Source organism: Thalassophryne amazonica, chromosome 12 (assembly GCF_902500255.1).
Source record: "Thalassophryne amazonica chromosome 12, fThaAma1.1, whole genome shotgun sequence".
In the NCBI taxonomy this organism is placed as follows: domain Eukaryota; kingdom Metazoa; phylum Chordata; class Actinopteri; order Batrachoidiformes; family Batrachoididae; genus Thalassophryne; species Thalassophryne amazonica.
Genome location: NC_047114.1, coordinates 49,144,718 through 49,152,478, shown reverse-complemented (window position 1 = coordinate 49,152,478; position 7,761 = coordinate 49,144,718).

Below are 7,761 nucleotides of genomic sequence, written 5' to 3'. Positions count from 1 at the left end.
GTGTTTTTGTACTGTGTAGGATTTCATATTAGCTATGACTTATTTCTGATTTCATTATGAAGTTAATTATACCACACACTCACTCATCTTCAACCACTTACTCCAACTCCAAATTGCAACTAAGTCACCCCAAGCCCCTTCACATGGGTAAGGTATAACTTTACCAACCCCTTGAATAAGTATATTCACCCTATTGAGGTTTCAAATCTCGCACAAATCTCAGAGATATGACAGCACTGAGAGATGTCAGCAACATGGAGAACTGCTAGGACACTCTGATAAAGCTGCAATTTAACTGCTGCACACAGACAATGGCATTAGTATCGCAAGGTAAAACTCTTGGTGTATTGTGCCTTGAACTGTCATGAATATATTATCTAGATTTTAGATGTTATTGTGTTTATTTTATGTAGACATGCAAGAATGTGCAGTGTTAGTGAGTACTTATCAAAGTTTGGCGTGGGGAGCGAAGACGTCAGCCCTCCACGTACCACAAACCCAGCCTCCAGCTGCAAGCACTCACAGAACCGACTGCAAACAACACAAAAGCAAAAACTGTCTGTGAAAGACAAAACAAACGGCTGAACAGTTTACCTTCACAGGTCGAAGATATCTCGGCAACGAGGTGGAGATGACGTCCGGGTTTTATGGAGTAGCATGATGAAGTGTAGATGGGTGACAGCTGTCATGAGATGATGAGTGACAGCTGTCACCCCCGGCTGTGTCCGTGGCGGCAGCGCCCTCTCGTGCCTGAAGCCCGCACTTCAGGCAGGGCGCCCTCTGGCGGTGGGCCAGCAGTACCTCCTCTTCTGGCGGCCCACACAACAGGACCCCCCCCCCCTCAACAGGCGCCTCCTGGCGCCCGACCAGGTTTATCCGGGTGTCAGCGGTAGAAATCGGCCAGGAGGGCCGGGTCCAGGATGAAGCTCCTCTTCACCCAGGAGCATTCTTCGGGTCCATACCCCTCCCAGTCCACCAAATACTGGAACCCCCAGCCCATTCGACGGACGTCCAGGAGCCGGCGCACTGTCCAAGCCGGCTCCCCGTCAATGATCCGGGCAGGAGGCGGCGCCGGACCGGGAGCACAGAGGGGTGAGGTGTGGTGTGGTTTCAGTCTGGACACGTGGAAAACAGGATGTATCCGCAGTGAAGCTGGGAGTTGGAGTTTCACTGCGGCAGGGCTGAGGATCTTGAGGATTTTGAATGGTCCAATGTACCTGTCCATCAACTTAGGGGAGTCCACTTGGAGGGGGATGTCCTTCGTCGATAACCACACCTCCTGCCCGGCCTGGCATGCAGGGGCCGGGGACCGCCGGCGGTCTGCATGGGCCTTAGCCCTCGTCCGGGCCTTTAACAAGGCAGAACGGGTGGTGCGCCACACCTGACGGCACCTCCGCAGGTGGGTGGGAGAGGCCAGTGGCAGAAGACACCTGGCTGTTATGTGCATACTCGATCCAGGCCAGATGGTTACTCCAGGCCGTCGGGTGCGCGGATGTCACACAGCGGAGGGTCTGTTCCAACTCTTGGTTGGCCCGTTCTGCCTGTCCGTTCGTCTGTGGGTGGTACCCGGACGAGAGGCTCACGGTGGCCCCCAGTTCTCTGCAGAAACTCCTCCAGACTTGAGAGGAAAACTGGGGACCACGATCCAAGACTACGTCAGTTGGTATCCCATGCAGACGGACGACGTGGTGCACCAGGAGGTCCGCTGTCTCCTGGGCCATTGGGAGCTTCGGGAGGGCCACGAAGTGGGCTGCCTTGAAGAATCGGTCCACTATCGTGAGGATGGTGGTGTTGCCCTGGGACGGCGGGAGGCCCGTGACGAAATCCAGGCCGATGTGGGACCAGGGGCGATGAGGCACAAGAAGCGGCTGGAGAAGTCCTTGGGACCTTTGTGGTCTGCCTTGCCCCTGGCACAGGTGGTGCAGGCCTGGATGTACTCCCGAACATCGGCCTCCATAGACGCCCACCAGAAGCGCTGCCGGACAACTGCCACGGTCCTTCGCACCCCTGGATGACAAGAGAGCTTGAAACCGTGACAGAAGTCTAGGACCGCAGCCCTGGCCTCTGGTGGGACGTACAACTTGTCCTTCGGACCTGTCCCCGGTTCCGGGCTCCGTGTCAGGGCCTCCCGGACAGTCTTCTCCACGTCCCAGGTGAGGGTGGCCACGATAGTGGACTCCGGAATGATGGGCTCTGGTGGATCCGACAGCACAGTTTTGACTTCGTCTTCGTGTACCCGGGACAAGGCATCCAATCTCTGGTTCTTGGTCCCGGGGTGATAGGTGATCCGGAAGTCAAAACGTCCGAAGAACAGTGACCAGCGGGCTTGCCTGGGGTTCAGCCACTTGGCGGTCCTGATATACTCCAGGTTCCGATGGTCAGTGAAAACCGTGAACGGCACAGACGCTCCCTCCAACAGGTGTCTCCACTCCTCAAGAGCCTCTTTCACCGCAAGGAGTTCTCGATTGCCGACGTCATAGTTCCGTTCAGCCGGGGTCAACCTGCGAGAAAAGTAGGCACACGGGTGAGGAACCTTATCGGTCTCTCCGCTCTGGGATAGCATGGCTCCTATCCCTGAGTCAGAGGCGTCCACTTCAACCACAAACTGGCGGCTAGGGTCGGGCTGCACCAGAACTGGTGAAGTCGAGAACCGTCGTTTCAACTCCTTGAACGCGGCTTCGCACCGATCCGACCAGGTGAAGGGGACTTTTGGAGAGGTCAGGGCTGTCAGGGGGCTAACTACCTGACTGTAGCCCTTAATGAACCTCCTGTAGAAATTTGCAAAGCCGAGGAACTGTTGCAGCTTCCTACGGCTTGTTGGTTGGGGCCAATCTCTCACCGTCGCAACCTTGGCTGGATCAGGGGTGACGGAGTTGGAGGAGATGATAAACCCCAGGAAGGACAAAGAAGCGCGGTGGAACTCGCACTTCTCGCCCTTCACAAACAGCCGGTTCTCCAACAACCGCTGCAGGACCTGACGTACATGCTGGACATGAGTCTCAGGGTCTGGAGAAAAGATGAGTATATCGTCCAGATATACGAAGACGAATCGGTGCAGGAAGTCCCGCAAGATGTCATTAACCAAAGCTTGGAACGCCGCGGGGGCGTTAGTGAGGCCGAATGGCATGACCAGGTACTCAAAATGACCTAAAGGGGTGTTAAATGCCGTCTTCCGCTCTTCTCCCTTCCGGACCCGAACCAGGTGATACGCATTCCTAAGATTTAACTTTGTAAAGATTTTGGCTCCATGCAGGGGGGTGAACACGGAATCTAGCAAGGGCAACGGGTATCGATTACGAACCGTGATTTCATTCAGCCCCCTGTAATCAATGCATGGACGGAGTCCGCCATCTTTCTTGCCCACAAAAAAGAAACCTGCACCCATCGGGGAGGTGGAAGTCTGGATCAGCCCGGCAGCTAATGAGTCCCAGATGTAGGTCTCCATTGATTCACGCTCAGGTCGTGAGAGGTTGTACAGCCTGCTGGACGGGAGCTCCACGCCTGGAATCAAATCAATGGCACAATCGTACGGACAGTGCAGGGGAAGGGTGAGTGCCAGATCCTTGCTGAAGACGTCAGCAAGATCGTGGTACTCAACCGGCACTGCCGTCAGATTGGGAGGAACTTTGACCTCCTCTTTAGCCTGTAAACCGGGAGGAACCGAGGAACCTAAACACATCCAATGGCAGGTTTCGCTCCACTGAACCACCACCCCAGACGGCCAATCAATCCGGGGATTGTGTTTCAACATCCATGGGAAACCCAAAATCACGCGGGAGGTAGAAGGAGTCACAAAAAACTCGATCTCCTCCCGATGATTTCCAGACACCACCAGAGTTACAGGTTGTGTCTTGTGCGTGATTAAAGGGAGAAGGGTGCCATCTAGTGCCTGCACCTGCAATGGCGAAGGAAGCGCCACCAGAGGGAGCCCTACCTCCCTAGCCCATCTGCTGTCTAGCAGATTCCCTTCTGACCCCGTGTCCACCAGTGCTGGGGCTTGAAGGGTTAAATCCCCGCTCAGGATTGTAACTGGGAGTCGTGTGGAAATATGTGTGTGTCCCACGTGAATGTCTTGGCCCACCCTAAGCCCAGTTTCTAAGGGCGGGCGTTGGTGTTTAACCGCTTAGGGCAGTCTCTCTGCAGATGCTCACTCGAGCCGCAGACAAAGCACTCCCCACGGGCCAGCCTCCTCTGTCTGTTAGGTGGTCTAAATGTGGCCCTGCTCGTGTCCATAGCTTCGTCAGCAGGGGGAGCTGTAGCCACACGGAACGTTGAGGCTGTGGAGCGTGGGGAGGGCGGAACCTTTTCGGACTCGGATGGGAGAGGGACGGCGCGTGCCCGGCCACGTCCTTCGTCTCGCTCCCGACGGCGTTCCTCCAACCGATTGTCTAACCGTATAACGAGATCAATAAGCCCATCTAAATCCCGCGGTTCTTCCTTCGCTACCAGGTGCTCCTTCAGGACCGACGACAGTCCTTTATGAAGGCGGCGCGGAGCGCAACGTTATTCCAGCCAGACCTCGTAGCCGTGATGCGGAAGTCGACTGCATATTCGGCTCCGCTCCGGCGCCCCTGTCTCATTGACAGCAGCACTATTGAAGCAGTCTCTCCTCTGTTAGGGTGATCAAAAACTGTTCTGAACTCCCTCACAAACCCAGTATAAGTGGTAAGGAGCCGTGAATTTTGCTCCCAAAGCGCAGTAGCCCAAGCGCGTGCCTCACCACGAAGCAAGTTAATTACATAAGCCACCTTACTGGCGTCAGACGCGTACATTACGGGACGTTGTGCAAAGACGAGCGAACACTGCATAAGAAAGTCCGCGCACGTCTCCACACAACCTCCGTACGGCTCTGGGGGACTTATGTATGCTTCAGGGGATGGTGGGGGGGTTCGTTGAATGACCAGTGGAACGTTTATATCCTGCTCTGGGTCGGCAGGAGGAGGAGCCGCAGCAGCTCCCTGAGCGCGCGCTTCCACCTGTGCGGTGAGAGCCTCCATCCTGCGATTAAGGATGACGTTTTGCTCGGTCATCAGATCCAACCGAGCGGTAAAGGCGGTGAGGATTTGCTGCAACTCACCAATCACGCCTCCTGCAGACGCCTGTGCACCCTGCTCTTCCATTGGCTGTTCAACAGATGGGTGACGCCCCTCGGGATCCATGACGTTGGCCGAGATATCCTGTTGGGAAAGTGTAGTGACACGGACCCACAACAGGGGGCGTAAATGAACGGACAATGAAAGAGTCGAATATGAACACTTTACTGTCGTGAATGAGCACAACCACAATACAGAGGAATATAAAATTTTGCAAACAGTCAATCGCAAAGGTGACGTGTGGGCAGGCTCGAGGATAGAAGACGTCTGTCCTGAGAAGAACCAGAACCACACGATTTCCTTCGCCACCGAACCTGGAGAATACTGGAGCCGCCAAGTCCCGAGTCCCCAGGTGGCCACCGTCTCCGAATGTCGGATCTGGTACTGCTGGTGAGGAGCAGAAACAATAAGATGTGGGTGTGTGTACACCCAGTAACAACAAAGGTGGAGATTCCACCTCCACCTCAAATCCAGAACCCTGGCACGTGCAATGTTAGTGAGTACTTATCAAAGTTTGGCGTGGGGAGCGAAGACGTCAGCCCTCCACGTACCACAAACCCAGCCTCCAGCTGCAAGCACTCACAGAACCGACTGCAAACAACACAAAAGCAAAAACTGTCTGTGAAAAACAAAACAAACGGCTGAGCAGTTTACCTTCACAGGTCGAAGATATCTCGGCAACGAGGTGGAGATGACGTCCGGGTTTTATGGAGTAGCATGATGAAGTGTAGATGGGTGACAGCTGTCATGAGATGATGAGTGACAGCTGTCACCCCCGGCTGTGTCCGTGGCGGCAGCGCCCTCTCGTGCCTGAAGCCCGCACTTCAGGCAGGGTGCCCTCTGGCGGTGGGCCAGCAGTACCTCCTCTTCTGGCGGCCCACACAACACCAATTTTAGGTCAATGTTAAATGTTGTAGGTCAGCATTATTCTTCTGTTACTATAGTAAACATTTCTTTGGGCTATATTTTGCTTGTCTTTTGACCAGTTTGTTCCCAAAGTCAATCATCTGGAGACACTAATCGAAGTACTATTCTAACCAAGTTTGGTGAAAATCCACAAGTCATTTCTTAGTTATTTTGTTCACACACACATCAACGCACACACACGCACACACACGCCCAAGGTCTATGAACTGCAGAACTTTTATTTGTTGACTTGGCCCACACTGTGCTTTGTTTCAAACATGAAGACCTCTCTTTTCATTTGTGGAATACAGCATGAATTCAGCCAATTCTGTCTGCAGCTTAATCGGTGGACAGTTTTATCTTTTCTTTTCTTCCTAAAATTGATTTTGATAATATCTTTTTTCTGACTTGCTACACAGTAGTATCAGAGTTCTTCAGTTGGTCCACAATGCTGCTGCTAGAGCCTAAAATTTGGCCATACCACTCCAATTTGGAGTGGTTAGTGCATTTGCTTCTAAAACAGATGGTTGCCTATTCAAGACCACGTTACCCACTTTTCATGTAATGTGGAGCTGTGTCGGGAAGGGCATCTGAAATAAAACCGTATTGGATCTGCTATGGTGACCACAAGCAAAAAAAAACAAAAAGGAGAAGCCAAAAGAACTTGCTTTTACTCCAGTTTTAGTGTCACTTTATTTTCTTCCTCTTCCTGTGAGGTTAGGTTTTAAAATTTTTATTGTAACATATAACTTTCAATGTTCCAGCACCCTCCGAACTTGTAGGTCTTGGAAATCTTTATGCACTAGATGCTGTCCTCAGTGTTCACAGAATGCAAGATTGTTGTGTGTCCCAAAGGTAAAGAAGTCAGTGAACCTGTTTTATGGAACACTTTGCTCGCTCAGATAAGACAAAATGATACTGTTGAGTCTTTTAAATCCAGATTTAAAGCACATCTGTTCTCTCTCACCTAAAATTAGGAGAATTGCATCACTGTCTATCAGTCACTTAATTTGGTGGTGATATGCATGCGTGCGTGTGTGCCTGAGTGTGTGCGTGTGTCATCCAGGCTGCTGAAAATGCTCTCTTCAACACAAGGGAATCAAGTCAAGTCTGGGAGCATGCGCTGGTGCTGCACTTTGCCACATCCACAAGACCATGGAACCACTCAGGCAGACAACGGGTCCATTCCCACATCTCTAAAATAACCATGTATCTGCCACATCCAGGTGAAATGGGGACGTCCCCTTGGCCATGTCTAGCTACTTGGGTCCTCAACAGTCAGACATCAGTCTGCAAAGAGAGACAAATCACATGGCCAAAGTGTCATATCTGACACTCCCTTGCAATGTAAGTGATACTCCTCATCCCAGTCTCTCTTAGTAAATGCTCGTTTGATACAAAGTCATTCCAGCAGTACCCAAGGATCCTTCAAAGACACCTGGTACCAAAGACATCCAGTTGTCGCCTTAGGTCACTGGTTAGCATCCAAGTCTGACAACCATACAGCAAGACAGGCAGGCAGCACCAGGAATCTAAAGACTTGGACCGCCATTCACCTGCAAAGATATTGGCATTGCCAAATACCTCCATCCAGTGACCACACAATTCCTTAAGCTCTTCCCAGGTGACTCTTGATCTCAAAGGCCGAGGACTCAGACATGTATGTCACTACCAAGATAAGTGAATGTCAAGTTAAGTGATACTGTCTAAGTAATCATTCCTTTGACACAATCAAGGCTTTTAATCAGTTCATGGAATGAAA